Source organism: Equus asinus, chromosome 6 (genome assembly GCF_041296235.1).
Source record: "Equus asinus isolate D_3611 breed Donkey chromosome 6, EquAss-T2T_v2, whole genome shotgun sequence".
In the NCBI taxonomy this organism is placed as follows: Eukaryota; Metazoa; Chordata; class Mammalia; order Perissodactyla; family Equidae; genus Equus; species Equus asinus.
The window spans coordinates 95,010,694-95,024,898 of NC_091795.1; the positions used below are offsets into that span (position 1 = coordinate 95,010,694).

Sequence of the window (14,205 nt, forward strand, 5' to 3'; positions counted from 1 at the left end):
GACAGTGTCCTTTGAAACACAAAGTTGTTAATTTTGATGAAGTCAATTATTTTTTTCTTAGGTTGCTTGTGCTTTGGTTGTAATATTTAAGAAACTATTGCCAGGGCCACCCCAATGAGTAGTTAAAGTTCACACCCTCTGCTTCAGCAGCCTTGGTTCGTGGGTTCAGGTCCCGGGTGCAGACCCACATCACTCATCAGCCATGTTTTGGAGGCATCCCACATACAAAGTAGAGGAAGATTGGCCCAGATGTTAGCTCAGGGCTAATCTTCCTCAAGCCAAAAAGAAAAGAGGAAGATTGGCATCGAATGTTAGCTCAGGGCAAGTCTTCCTCACAAAGAAAAAAAGAAACCATTACCTAATCCAAGATCATGAAGATTTACGCCTATGCTTTCATCTAAGAGTTTTAGCATCTTAGCTCGTAGATTTAAGTTTTTGGCCCATTTCGAGTTAATTTTTGCATATGGTGTGAGGAAGGGGTCCAACCTTCATTCTTTATATGTGACTATACAGTTGTCCTGGCCCCGTTTGTTGAAATATTACTTCATATATCTTTGATCTGAAATTCTCAACTTATGGAAAAAATGAGAGAGAAGTGGTTTGGTGTAAAAGTTCGCTTAAGGAAAACTGGTGATTACTCCATTCTTTGTGCTCCAGCCACATTGTTTCTCCAAAGCACTCCATATTTTGTTTCCATCCGTCTACTCACTGCTATTCTTGCTTGTAAAGCCTTCCCTCTCCCATTTCTATATGTTGAAATCACACCTATCCTGCAAGATGCAGTTTAGGTGCCACTGCACTCATTCCATGGTTAATTACAAATTATAGCTTATTAGTACTTTCAGGTCTGTTTTCCTTGCACTATGTGTAATTATGAGTGAATGAGACAGGTATTTACCTCTGAGAAAACCGGGGCATATTGATTTACTTAGTTACACAGCCAGTTAGCTGTGAACTCAAATTTGACTTTTCTAGAATAGTGCTCCTTCTGTTCCTTCTGCCTTTCATTGTGAAGCCTTCCTTTACAGACCTCATTCTTAGGAGATTTTCTCTCTTCTCTGGATTCTCTCTTGTGTGGAGGTAGGGGAGAATCAGGACTTTATACATCCATGCTCTTCAACTAGAGTGGCTCTCTTTATCTCTTTTACTATGTACTAGTATTGCTTAAAAAGACTTGGGGGAGGAAATAACTACCCTATAGCTTTTTAAAATTTTGCACCCATTATATTAGATGGAGTCCAAGTTCCTTAACAAGACTTGATTGAGACCTTCCAGCCTTTCTCTTGAGCCTCCTTTCTCTCTCTTCCTTCTGTCTGTACTCCAGCCGTTTGGAACTACCGGTGGTTCTCTCCTATATTGTGTGCTTTCTTACCTTTGCTGTAATTCTTTTCTCTGTGTAAGAATATGCCATTTTATTAATGTAGTATTTTCTTTGTCACTAATTCTAGTAATGGAACTCAATTCTGTATTGTCTGGAGTTTACCAGTGTTCTGAGTTCCTCTTGTGACTGTCCCCAAAATAAGTTGCACCCAATTCAGATCAGTATTGGTGACCTGTGAGAACATGTAAGAATAAGGACTTCATCTTTATTTTTTGTTTTATATACTATTAAGCACTACTTTATTTTTCAAGGTTATTTTTTGTGCTGTAACCAGTAGTTCAGCTGAGTATAATCAGTAACCCTTATAAGTTTAGTTGCAAATGCAGGATAATTTTCTTCTTGTAGCCTCTTAAGTTGCTGTTGACCCTCTTCTTCTCTTTGTGCCCCGTAACAGAGCCGGTAGACTAGATGGTTGTGTATAAAATATCTGCAGAGGTAAATATATGTGCCATAGGTTAGCCATAGATGGAAAAATTAGTTTGCAAGTAATTACATAATTTCTATAATGTAGAAATGGCTTGATTCATTTTGTCATAGACTTAGAAAAGAGAAAGCTCATATGAAGGTACACTGGTGTCTTTGCTAGTATAAGCTATTATCTGTTTTTAGTAGTTTTCCTAGGATATAGCAAAACTTGACCTATATACTAAGCCAGCAAGACAGTTTTGATCTATTTTTAATTACTGGAACATCTTTTCTATTAGGTTATCAGGATGTCTCTCTAGTTGGATTACTTATAACCAAACTAAGATTTGACTTACTGTTCTGTTTGTTTCGGGTTTTTTCCTTTTAAGGAAAATCTTATTTTCTCATTCTCATTTGTCTTTTCCTTCACAAATTAGTGGCTAAAGTAGTTTCTGGATACTGGTAAATTGCAGTTCTCTAAGGGGAAGCAAGTATAGGCATTGGTGGTATTTGCCTTGGTTCTTTTGGTAATGCTGATCTGTAAATGTTGGTAAGTTGTGGTTGTGTATGTGTAATTGTTTTTGATGCAGATTGACAGATTTGGAAAGTAATATTAGTGTTAACCAGTGGATGTGTTAAAACTGTCCTTCCAAAGTTGTATCTCTTGACCAGAGAGTTGGAAATCTTTGAGCAGAAGGAATAGCATTCTGATACTGCTGTGACGTTATGGCCACTCAGTATTCAGCTGCTTAAAATGTGAGGATGTAGCAGACAGGTCAAGATGAAGGACTGGCATTACATTTGTTTTTCGTAATATCTGGAATTGGCTCAGCTGCTGTGAGTGAAGTGAGGGGACAAAGACCATGATTTTCTGTAATATTGGTCTGTTACAGTCACACGCTCCGCATTATTTGTCAGAGTCTAAAACTCTGTCTATGTGTCTTCAGCCACTGCAGTCATAACACCTCTGTAGCTGAGTTGGAAGACAAGATGAACATTCCTATACAAGAGCATTTTTATCGTTTTTGGGTTTTAGTGCTGTTTAGGGAGGAGAGGAGTTGCACTATGCTCAAAAAAGGGCCATCCCAGCCCCTAAAAAAACACCATTGTGCTATAGCAGATATTGATAGCAATACTACTGTCATTGGTGATCATTTTTTCTGGGTCATGGATTGGTGGTGGCTAGAGATCTTATGGACCAGGAGAAAGCATTTAGGATGTTAGTGCTGTCAAGTTGATTCCGACTCCTAGTGACCCTGTGTACATCAGAGCAGAGGCCTTGCCAGTCTTTTTGCATCATCCTCTCACTTTCCTGCCCTGTATTAAACAATGCTACATTGCTTTTCACAGGGTTTTCATGGCCAGTTTTTTTGGGAAGTCGGTGGCCAGGTCTTTCTTCCTAGTCTGCCTTAGTCTGGAAGCTCTGCTGAAAAGTGTCCACCATGGGTGACCTTACTAGAATTGGAAATAACTGCTGGCATAGCTTTCGGCATCACAGCAACATGCAGTGCCACAGTATGACAACCAATAGGCGGGTGGTGTGGTTACCTGACCTAGAAAGGAACCCAGACTGAGGTGGTGAGAGCGCCAGATGTTAACCGCTAGACCACCAGGGTTCACATAGATAAAACTTTTTCTCTTTTTATTGAGAGCTTTGGATTCTCTTCCTTCATGTCTTTCCTCCCCTTCCCTCTACTTGTTTATCTTCTGGGTTTTAGCCACTTGTTTGCGTGTACTACTCAGGCTTATTTTTAATTTCAGTATAACTACAGTGGCACATACCCCTTTGGGTCTGAGGAATCCATATTGTCTGACCGTGATGACAATTCATCATGACACATTAATTCATATTAATTTTGATTTATTAATTTGAGAAATATTCCAGCCAGGGTTAGGTTTTTAGGTCTTTTGTTCCTTTTAGAATTGTATCTCAAAAGTTTGAAAACTTTTTATGCAAAGTGATATTTAGTGTACAGAAATACTGATATTAACCCTTTCACCCAGGAAGGTATATTTGCATTCATGAATGCTCCAGAATTGTATGAATTTTAATAAATAGAAGTTGGAGATATGAAGGCCCATTAATACTTTCAGGGATTCTCTCCCCACACCCCAAATCAAGGTAAAGAAGAATTATTTGTTTGGCAGAGGTGCCAGATGAGTAAAGCAATAGTGTACTCTCATGGTCCAGGGTTTGTCTCCTTGGCCTTATGGGCTCCGAATCTAATTTGTTGGCATACTTGGAAACTGCAAGAATTAGAAATTTGTCAGAGAGGCATGGTCTAACCATGTTTGTTGCTTGCAGGCAAATTTACATGAGGAACCAAATTAGCATTAGAAGATTCCTTGGTGAGCACAGAAATTAACAAGAGATAGGGGCTGGCCTGGTGGCACAGTGGTTAAGTGTGCGCATTTTGCTTCGGTGGTGCGGGGTTTGCTGGTTAGGTTCCCGGGTGCGGACATGGCACTGCGTGGCAAGCTATGCTGTGGCAGGCGTCCCACATATAAAGTAGAGGAAGATGGGCACGGATGTTAGCTCAGGGCTAGTCTTCCTCAGCGAAAAGGAGGATTGGCAATGTTAGCTCAGGACTAATCTTTGAGAAAAGAAATTAACAAGAGACAGTAGTTGGGTGATTTTTTTTTTTTTTTTTTTTTTTGAGGAAGTTTAACCCTGAGCTAACCACTGCCGGTCCTCCTCTTTTTGCTGAGGAAAACTGGCCCTGAGCTAACATCCGTGCCCATCTTCCTCTGCTTCATACGTGGGACGCCTACCACAGCATGGCTTTCACCAAGTAGTGCCATGTCTGCGCCCGGGATCTGAACCGGCAAACCCCGGGCCGCCAAGAAGCGGAACATGCAAACTTAACCACTGTGCCACCGGGCTGGCCCCCTAGTTGAATGATCTTAATGACTGGTTACTCCAGTACTACTGTGTCCAGCCTCAGTATTGGTACCTCACTGTTGGAAGACAGCATTCGTGGACTCAAGTACAAGCCTCTTCTCTTAATAGTGCTGGAGATACTATCAGGGTTGCTTTTTCACTTTACCCCCAGTTCCCAGCATCTCACGTGATGAATGGCTGTATGTTTTGCTTCTCAGAGTGCCACTTTCAAGTATTTGGGAGGCACCTCATTGTTGTTCCATGCGCTCCTGCTAGTGCAGGAATGGTAATAATAGAAATAAGGTTGAATGTCAGTCAGTTAAAGGACAGTGCTTTCCAACTCCTTTTGTGTTATGGCACACAGAGAATAACTGTATTTGAATGGCACACTGCAGAAAAAGGATTTCTCCCCCAGCTTCCCCCTGTGGCTGTTATGGCCAGGGGATCCGTATCTGTTTACCATTTACATTAGTTGGAAGCTTTAGGTTAGCACCTGATCCTGGAGGACTGTGAGTGTTCGGTTTTAAGTTTATTTAACAGGCCATTGGGATTTTTGAGCAGGGGATTAACATGTCCAGAATGGAATTTAAGGTTAATCTGGCAGCAGGATATAAAATGGATTAGAGAAAGAAGAATCCTAAAACCTGGTAGATTGTTAGGTAATTGGATTAGTTGAGGTGAAATGATATGATATGATTAACTAGGGTAATAGAAATAGGAATGAGACTGAGAAGATGGCTCAAAATACTGTTACAGAGGTGAAATCAATAGGGCTTGACAGCTGAGGGTAGGATGGGAAGTGGAGAGTGAAAAGTCAAAGGTAGTGCTGATGGGGCTGGGTGGCTAGGAGGTGGGAGGATTGTGGAATAATAAGTAGAAGTAAGGAATATAAATATAGAAACAGGCTTGGAAATAAATTTATTTCTGTTTAGGGCATGTTAAGGTCTAGCAGTCATATTTCAAAATGTCTAAGTATACTCAGCCATGTAATGCTACAGAGAAGTCGGGAGTAGGGGTAGGTGGTAGGAGGGGTTGCATTACCTCTGTGAGTTTACTATAGTTTATAGTATGGCCTTAGGTCTCGTGGACTCAAACACTCCAGGGTGGAGCCATCTTTCAGGGCTAGATCTGTCATCATCAAGTTCATGTGACTGGTATATAAAACCAGGCAGATTAGTTTATTCGTTTATAGTGAGGAATAATTAGCACAAAGATTGAAATACTTGTGTTGGCGTGACCAGTGTGTTCTCATTCAGCAGACAGACAGACTCACATAGGAATCAAGTCATAATCAGGAAGTTGCTTAGTAAATGTGGCGTCCTGACAAGAGAAATTGAATGGCTGCTGAAATGTTTACCGGCCATAATCTCCACAGTAGGGCAAAGATTTCTCAGAGGGTTGATTGTGATTCACACTCCCCTAGACTAAATATTGAATTCTTTTCCTTTGGTGTCTGTCTCTTTTCTGTTTCCATGCCTCTCGCTGTTTTTTTATGATTGACTCATCCTTATTTTTAAGGTATATTTGTTGTATACTGTCAGATTGTAGTCAAGTTTTGCATTCTTACTAATTTGCTATACAAATGAATGTATATCAAATTTAGACAAGATAAAGTCTTCTCCTTCAGTGGTTTATAGTTAAGAGCAGGGAGATGTTCAGTCCAGAGGCTTGGGGGACTAAATGTGAGACAACAGGGGAGAGAGGCCAAAGAAGCATTAGGATGACACCCAGGTTTCTAACTAGGGCAACTGATTGCTTTTCTTAAGACAGATAATTGTGTAGGGGAGGAGAATCAACAGTAGATTGTGTTAGGAAGGCAAATTTAGTATTTTTTAAGTGAGTAAAGCTTAAAGTCACAACGGCCCATCCAAATGTCTATATATACACGTGTACACACACTCACACCTACACATACATATGGGAGCACTTGATCTTATGGTTAAGGGAAGGATTTGTGTGGTGGTACATGGTGGTTGAGGTTTATATACCAAGCCGTATTCTTAACATATTCTTAAGTAAGCTATGTTAACTCTTTTTTTTTTTTTCTCTGAGGACGATTAGCCCTGAGCTAACATCTGCTGCCAATCCTCCTCTTTTTGCTGAGGAAGACTGGCCCTGAACTAACATCCGTACCCATCTTCCTCTACTTTATATGTGGGACGCCTGCTGCAGCATGGCTTGCCAAGTGGTGCCATGTCCACACCCAGGATCTGAACCGGCGAACCCTGGGCCACCAAAGCGGAACATGCAAACTTGACTGCTGCGCCACTGGGCCAGCCCCTATATTAATTCATTTAATCTTCACAACAACGTTGTGAAGTAGGGATTGTCATTAATTCCATTCTAAAGATGAAACTAAGGTACAAAGCTGTAAAAGTTGTTTGCCCAACTAGCTAAGGGGCAGATTTGTGAGTCATTAGCATGTAGTTCTTGGTTAAAGTCATGCCTGTAAGTAAATATCTCAAATGAACCCACATCTTGTCAGTTACCTTAAAATGGATAGTGGGCTATTGAAATATTTGAGATCCTAGATTATTTTAATTAAACATTTCTTCCTGGTAACAGATTATCATCATTGTCAGATTTTAGAAAGTGTACTCTTAAAGGAAAACATTTGTTGGATTAAAAAAAAAATGTAACTATCTTTAAAAATTTAAACAGTCTTCTAAAAGAGTTTGGGAAACACATTTCCTTTAATAGCCAACTCAATCCTTTGCACATACTTAATATGAAGGAACTTTTGTTCTAAATAATCTGAAATACTATCCTCTGCAAACATGTATTGTTACTCGGCATCTTGTAAAAATTCTGCATTTTTACAGTTTTGGGAGAGTGGAAACTCTTCACAGTCATGACCAGGAATTTTTCAGTTACTCAGTGTTTTAGTTTCTGTAATTATTCTAATTAATGACTTCTCTTTTATTCCATTACTTCTTCCTGACCACTCCAAAAAGGTTCTTTCAGTAAAGATCTGATTAGGACCTTCTGTCTTTGTCTTTCCATGTCTTTATTTTGCACCTGCTTTTGTATAGTACTTTTAATTGGTTATGAAATTCTAGCTGACAGTTGTTTTTCTCAGTATTTCGAAGATACTTGGTTGTTTTCTGATGAAAAATTAACTGTCAGTCATATTGTTGTTTCTTCCTTTATAGGTAACATGTCATTTCTCTGGTTGCTTTTAAGAATTTTGTTGTCTTTGGCATTCTCCAATTTTACCATGATGGTCTAGGTATGAATTTATTTTTATTTTATCTAGCTTGAGATTTAGTGTGCCTCTCCACTCTGAAGATTATTATCTTTATGATATTACTGGGAGAGTCTCAGCTGTTATCTCTTGATAACATCTCTTCCTCATTCTTTTTATTCTCTTCCTCTGGGAATTCCTGTTGCATATTTTTCTCTCTCTTTTTTTTTCTTTTTTTTTTTTTTTTTTTTGAAGTCTTCCCCCTCTCTTTCCAACTTCAAGCTGTCTTTTCTTAATTCTTTGTGTCCTATTCTTTCCCCTGGCTTCTGTCTGCCTCCTCCCTTTTTTTAAAAAAATCTCTGGTTATTTTAATCAAGAAAAATTTCAAACTTACACAAAAATAAAGAGAATGTTACAATAAAATCCCCTATGTACTCATCACCCAGCCTCAGCAATTATGAATTTTGTTTTATTTATATCCCTACCAGACACACACACCATTAATTTGAAGCCAGTCCTGGGCATCATCTATTTAATCCATAAATATTAAAATATATATCTTGAAAAGATTCTCTAATCATTTTCAACATATTTTATGTTTTGTTACACAGTTTTATTTTTTAAGTTCTTGGATGCTAACCATCCTGTTGGTTTGCTGATCCCTCATTGTGATGGATCTGTCCCTTGAATTAGTTTTGTTATTTTTAACAAAAATGTAGCTTTTTCTAGGGAACTTGTGTGTCCCTTGGATTGTAGAAATGTCTTTACACAGTAGTTTTGATGATTTGTTTCTGCTGGGCATATAAGCTTTGGCCCATTTTTACACACATTTTTAGCTTGTGGATTCACATATCATGTATGAAATAAAAGTTGAATAGCGCCTGCACAGAGCATAGATTTGGGTTTTAGTTTTTCATGGGAGACTACACTCACCCCTACCCATCCCGCGCCTCCCCCCTCGGCCCCCGCAAAAGCCCAGAAAATAGCTTTCTTTTTTTTTAAAAAAGATTTTATTTTTCCTTTTTCTCCCCAAAGCCCCCCAGTACATAGTTGTATCTTTTTAGTTGTGGGTCTTTCTAGTTGTGTCATGTGGGATGCTGCTTCAGCATGGCTTGATGAGCGGTGCCATGTCCACTCCCAGGATCCGAACCAGGGAAACCCTGGGCTGCTGAAGTGGAGCGTGCGAAATTAACCACTCAGCCACGGGGCCAGCCCCCAAAGAAAGACACTCTTTCTTTCTTTCTTTCTTTTTTTTTTTTTTTTTGAAGATTAGCCCTGAGCTAACATCTGGGCCCATCTTCCTCTAGAAAATAGCTTTCTTGATACTTGCAGCAATAGTAGACCAAGGTTTTTCTAGGGCCCCTACCTGCTGAACACCACTGTCATTGTGTGTTGTAAACTTTCACTTTTTGCCTTTGTTTCATCTTCCTTTCTATATCTCCCTTCCTTCCTTTGGAGCTCTGCTGTATTTTTTTCTTCTATTTTACCTAATTCTGTTTAACGTTTTGATTATTTTTAGAAGAAGGAAAAGTCTTCTGAGTCTCACTGTATTGTCAGAACCAGAAAGTCATGTTTCTACCCATCTACTTTAAGATGATGAGTCATAAATTTCTTAAGTACTCCATCCTAAGAGTGAGTGAGGGGTATGTGTGCACGCGCACGTGTATATTTTAATCTAATTTACTGCTATTCAGGTAACATTTAGAATGCGTTAGTATTTCATATGGCCAGGTAAACAATACGCTAAACACACATTCAGACTTGTACTTCAATTACAAGTCTTCTGTTCATGTATTTTGTTTGTGTTAAAATGGAATTCATGTTTCTCATTGGTCAGAAGTGGTGGTAATATTACATCTGATTTAATAGAGAAATATTAATTAATACAATTTTATTGCCAGACAGAATCTTTAAGTACATGAAGTTGGTATGAGATACATCTGGAAAATGAACTAATATCATTCACAATAAAGAGTTTCTACAAATCAGTGAGGAAAAAACTTATTAGGAAAATGGCAAAGGATACCAACACTGTTAATAGAAAAGGACATAGACAGGGCTGGCCCCATGGCCAAGTGGTTAAGTTCACGCACTCTGCTTTGGCGGCCTGGGGTTTCACCAGTCCAGATCCCAGGCACAGATATGGCACCGCTTGTCCTGCCATGCTGAGGTGGCATCCCACATAGCACAATCAGAGGCATTCACAACTAGAATATACAACTCTGTACTGGGAGGGTTTGGGGAGGAGAAGAAGAAGAAACAAAAAAAAAGGACATGCAGATGTTCAACTTCATTTATTATATGCAAGTTAGAAAACTGCAAACAAAATTATAGTAAGATATTTTTCACTTATTAGATTGAAAGAAATAAAAACAATTTTGATGATAACCCTGGGTTCAGAAAGATGTTGAGAAACAGGAATGCTCCTACATTACTAACAAGAATGTAAAGTGAAATTGCCCCCAGGGAGGACAGTTTAACAATTTATCCTAAGGATCATGTGTACATTTGGTACGTTATTGGAAATATCCAAAGATTTGAAGCAACTAAATGTTCCTCAGAGGAAACTTGAAGTAAGCACGCCTCTGCAGTGGAGTACTGTGCAGTGTTGGATATAGAACAAGGCAGTTACACGTATATGGGTGTGGAATGATCTCAGGGATTGTTACATGGAAAAAGCAAGGTGTAGAACAATGTGTGTAGAAAGGATCTGGAAGGATGTACAAGAAACTAGTAATGATGGTTGCCTTGAGGGACGGGAAGAACTGGATGCCTGAGGACCCAGGGAAGGGGGAGAAACTGTTTTCACTTTCTAATTTTATATGATGTACCTGTATTGCCTATTATTTTAATGGAAATGAGAGTCTTATTGTTTGTGAAGAGAAGATGTAATTAAGGAAGGAAGATTCCTGTGCTCTTGAATTTGAATTGGAGCTATCAGTAGGAGGTAATGACTTTTCCAAAAAAAAAAAAAAAAATTTGCTTGAAGGAGTGAAACAGTGAGAGAACAGAATGGGGAGACTATTATTGTGAGAGAACAGAATGGGGAGACTATTATTATTATATCTTAATTAGGACATTAATACATATTTTTAAATTGTGTGTAGCTGTATTATTACCTGCTAATTTCATTTTAGGATAGTTAAGGAGGCATAAAATATTAGTTATAAAAGGGGTAATTTATCTTAAAGGACAGTTGAGTAGGAGAGGAGGGGCAGCACAGGTATTAAAAAAGTAAAAGTTCAGTATTATTAGTAAAGTTGCCTTGATTTCTTTTTTTGGCATTGACGAGGTTAATATTTACAACCGGTTGTCTGAATTAATATGTGTTCATTTGACACATAGGTGACTTTTGCGTAAAGAAAGAATTCTCTCAGTAATATATTGCATCACCTTTAGTTCTCAGAGTGTGCCTAAAAGTTTTAATACCTTTTATATGAACATTAAATGATAGGGCAAGAAGTTTAATTCCTTATCTTTTAAGTATTGAAATAATACTCTGAATTATGATTAAAGCCTTCTCTGCAGGATGATTATATATCTTCCAAAGTGAGAGACTTCTAAGAATGAAAGAGATAGCATTAATAATTATACTGGGACAGCAGGCTTAAACTGGAACTATCCTCGCAAACTGGGACATATGGTCACTCTACTCCTCCGGTACACTTCATTGTTAGAAGTTTGTAGGGGTTTGAAATTTGGTATAGGTTTAAGTGCAGAGTTTTAACCTTGAGCATAAAAAAGGAAGTCAGATCTGAATGGGCTTTGAGACTTTAATCTGAGCTCTGACTGATCTCGTCTGTCATGTGATGTCAGCTAAATCACACAGCCTGTGGGATCAGTCACACTGGTCATTGGCCTCCATCTCTCTGAAAATTTTTATTTTATTCCTTAGTTCAGTTTTTAAATTGGGCACCAGAGTAGGGGTTCAGGATTTACCATTCTTGGATTCTGTCCTAACATTCTAAATCAGTAATATTTTAAAATAATGAAAGGACAATTAACTATTCAAAGTATTCATTTTATCAATGGTAGAAAATATTTCCATAGATGAATTGATGATGTGCGATGTATGATCAACTCAGATCACATCATAGGTGATTCATTCCCCCCTTGGTTAAGGCAGCAAATCCTTTATGAGATTTAACCCCAGCCGGTATACTCAGATTGGTAATTTCTGAGAGTAAAAGGCCATTAGATCATAATACTCTTATTGTATAGTTACAGAAACAGATTGGAGAAGCTGTGACTCGCCACAAGATGTAGAGCTAATCACAAAAGTCAGTTTGACAAATAAGAATCTGAAGTCACACATTCTGAAATAACCCAAAGTTACTCTGTCCCTTATCCTCCTCTCTCTTGGACTCATCCTGTAATTCCAATCTGTCACATACAGGCGCTGAAAGGTCCTCTCAGCCCACGTCAGTTGGGGTGGTTATGTGCATATAATTTCTTTCTGGATAAAATATTACTTCCTTCTTGAGTCTTGAGTTTTACTTTGATTTCAGTCTCTTTGAGTAACCAATATAATGAAGAGACAGGTATTGTCTAGAGGCTTTATTCTTCTTACATATAATGTCAGTGGTTCTTTGTACTATGTATAATACTTTAAGTTGGTATGTTAGCTCTTACCATTAGATAAATGTTCCAGTTGTTAGATAATAATATTGCCCTTTATAATATTAATTCTTTGGGTTTTTTTTTTTAACTAATTGAAGTAAATGTCTAACTTAAGCCCATTATCTCTCTTAGGTATGCTCCATTTTAGGATATATATTAATCTTTTTTTTTTACGTATATATAAGATAATACTTAGAAATGCTAGCTCTGGTTTAAAATTCTGGCTCCGTTTAATTAACTGTATGAGTTTGGACAAGTTTTTGACTCCATTGTGATTTTATTCCGTTGTAAAATTGTCAAAATGGATTTTTTTATGTGTAAATAATACAAATAAAATCCTTAGAATGGGACTTGGCACATATTGAACATTTGAATAGTGTAATCTTTCTTGGTAATATGTACCGATTAAACTGATAAAAATAAATGGATAGTGACTAGTATATGTACCCTAGAGACTGAATATGTTAATAATGTTTTATTAGTAAATTTCAGGAAGCTGATAGAGAGGAAATTGAAAATCCTTAGAACATTTTTTACTTCCTGTTGGTTATTTTGCTTGTATTTTAAGGCTCTTCATCAGTTACCTGCTCTCTTAAATAAATCACTTTTGTATATAAAAAATAAGCTGTATAATTAAGGACAAAAGCAGCTTATTTTGTCTGTAAAACAGAAGTCACTTATAAATAAATTTGATAAAAATACTATTTTAGTTTGTTGAATGCCATGAAATATTACCACTGAAACCAAATGAATTGTTTTGGAAAAGCTGTTGAAGTGATAGTAGAATTATTATATGCAAAAATAATTCACTCCTAGAGATAGGATTAGCATTGGGCTTCTGTTCTTCCCACCTTTTCTCTAAGACATGTGGTTGAGGAAAAATAGTTAAACTATACTAAACTTAACGTCAATATTATTTCTTGACAATTTCATTTGTTACATGGTTCTGTACAGCTTTTGTGATATAATCCTCTTTATTATTCCCATCCTGTTTTTCTGAGATTAAGTTTATTCTAAGATCCTTTAGCATCTCCTAAAGTGACCTGTACAATAACTTTATTCTCTCCTCTGATTTTGCTCATATTTGAGTTTCTTTGGTCTAGGATGCCCTCAATTACTAGCTCATCTTATAATTTTAGGTGGTAAGTACACTGACTTCTTCACAGATCTCTCAGATTCTCAAAAAAGAATGCACTGATTGCATTCTACCCCTCAGTCAAGTAACACTGTCAGTGCTGGAGGGAAGCCCCAGTCTTAACTCTCCAAGCTTCCCAGGATCGTAAAATTTGCTGGTTAAAGAGTTACAAAGGGGATCTCTTGCTTAATTGACAAGAATAATGTACAGAAGAAATTAATGGGGGAGCTTTTAACTCTATATAAATAGTTCAGTTAATTCCCTTCCTCTCTCCAGTGACCTTATTTGGAAAGATTTTCTTATTCAGGGAGCCAGTTGTCATTTTGGTTTTTTCTGTCTGATCTGTATTGAGTTTTTTATATATATAATGTAAAATTTTTTTGCAAGACATTGTGCACCTAGGCTGTATAGCTTAAATCCATTGTCTTTTAATTGAGCTAAAATATGCATCTACTACTGATAGCATGTAGAAAGACAGAATTATTCTGTACCTGTTGTTTCCTTCACAGAGAGCTAGTGGCATCTGACAAAGAACCATGATACCTGGCTGAAACTCCAGGATGGAAGTAATGCACAAGTCACTTTATAAAAGCCAACAC

The 14,205-nt window shown here is 37.7% G+C and overlaps 1 protein-coding gene across 1 annotated transcript in view; it reads left to right on the top strand.

Moving 5' to 3' along the window:
* The window catches only part of YWHAQ (tyrosine 3-monooxygenase/tryptophan 5-monooxygenase activation protein theta), a 42,662-nt gene that overhangs the window by 13,272 nt on the left and 15,185 nt on the right, over positions 1-14,205 (top strand). The window lies entirely within an intron of this gene.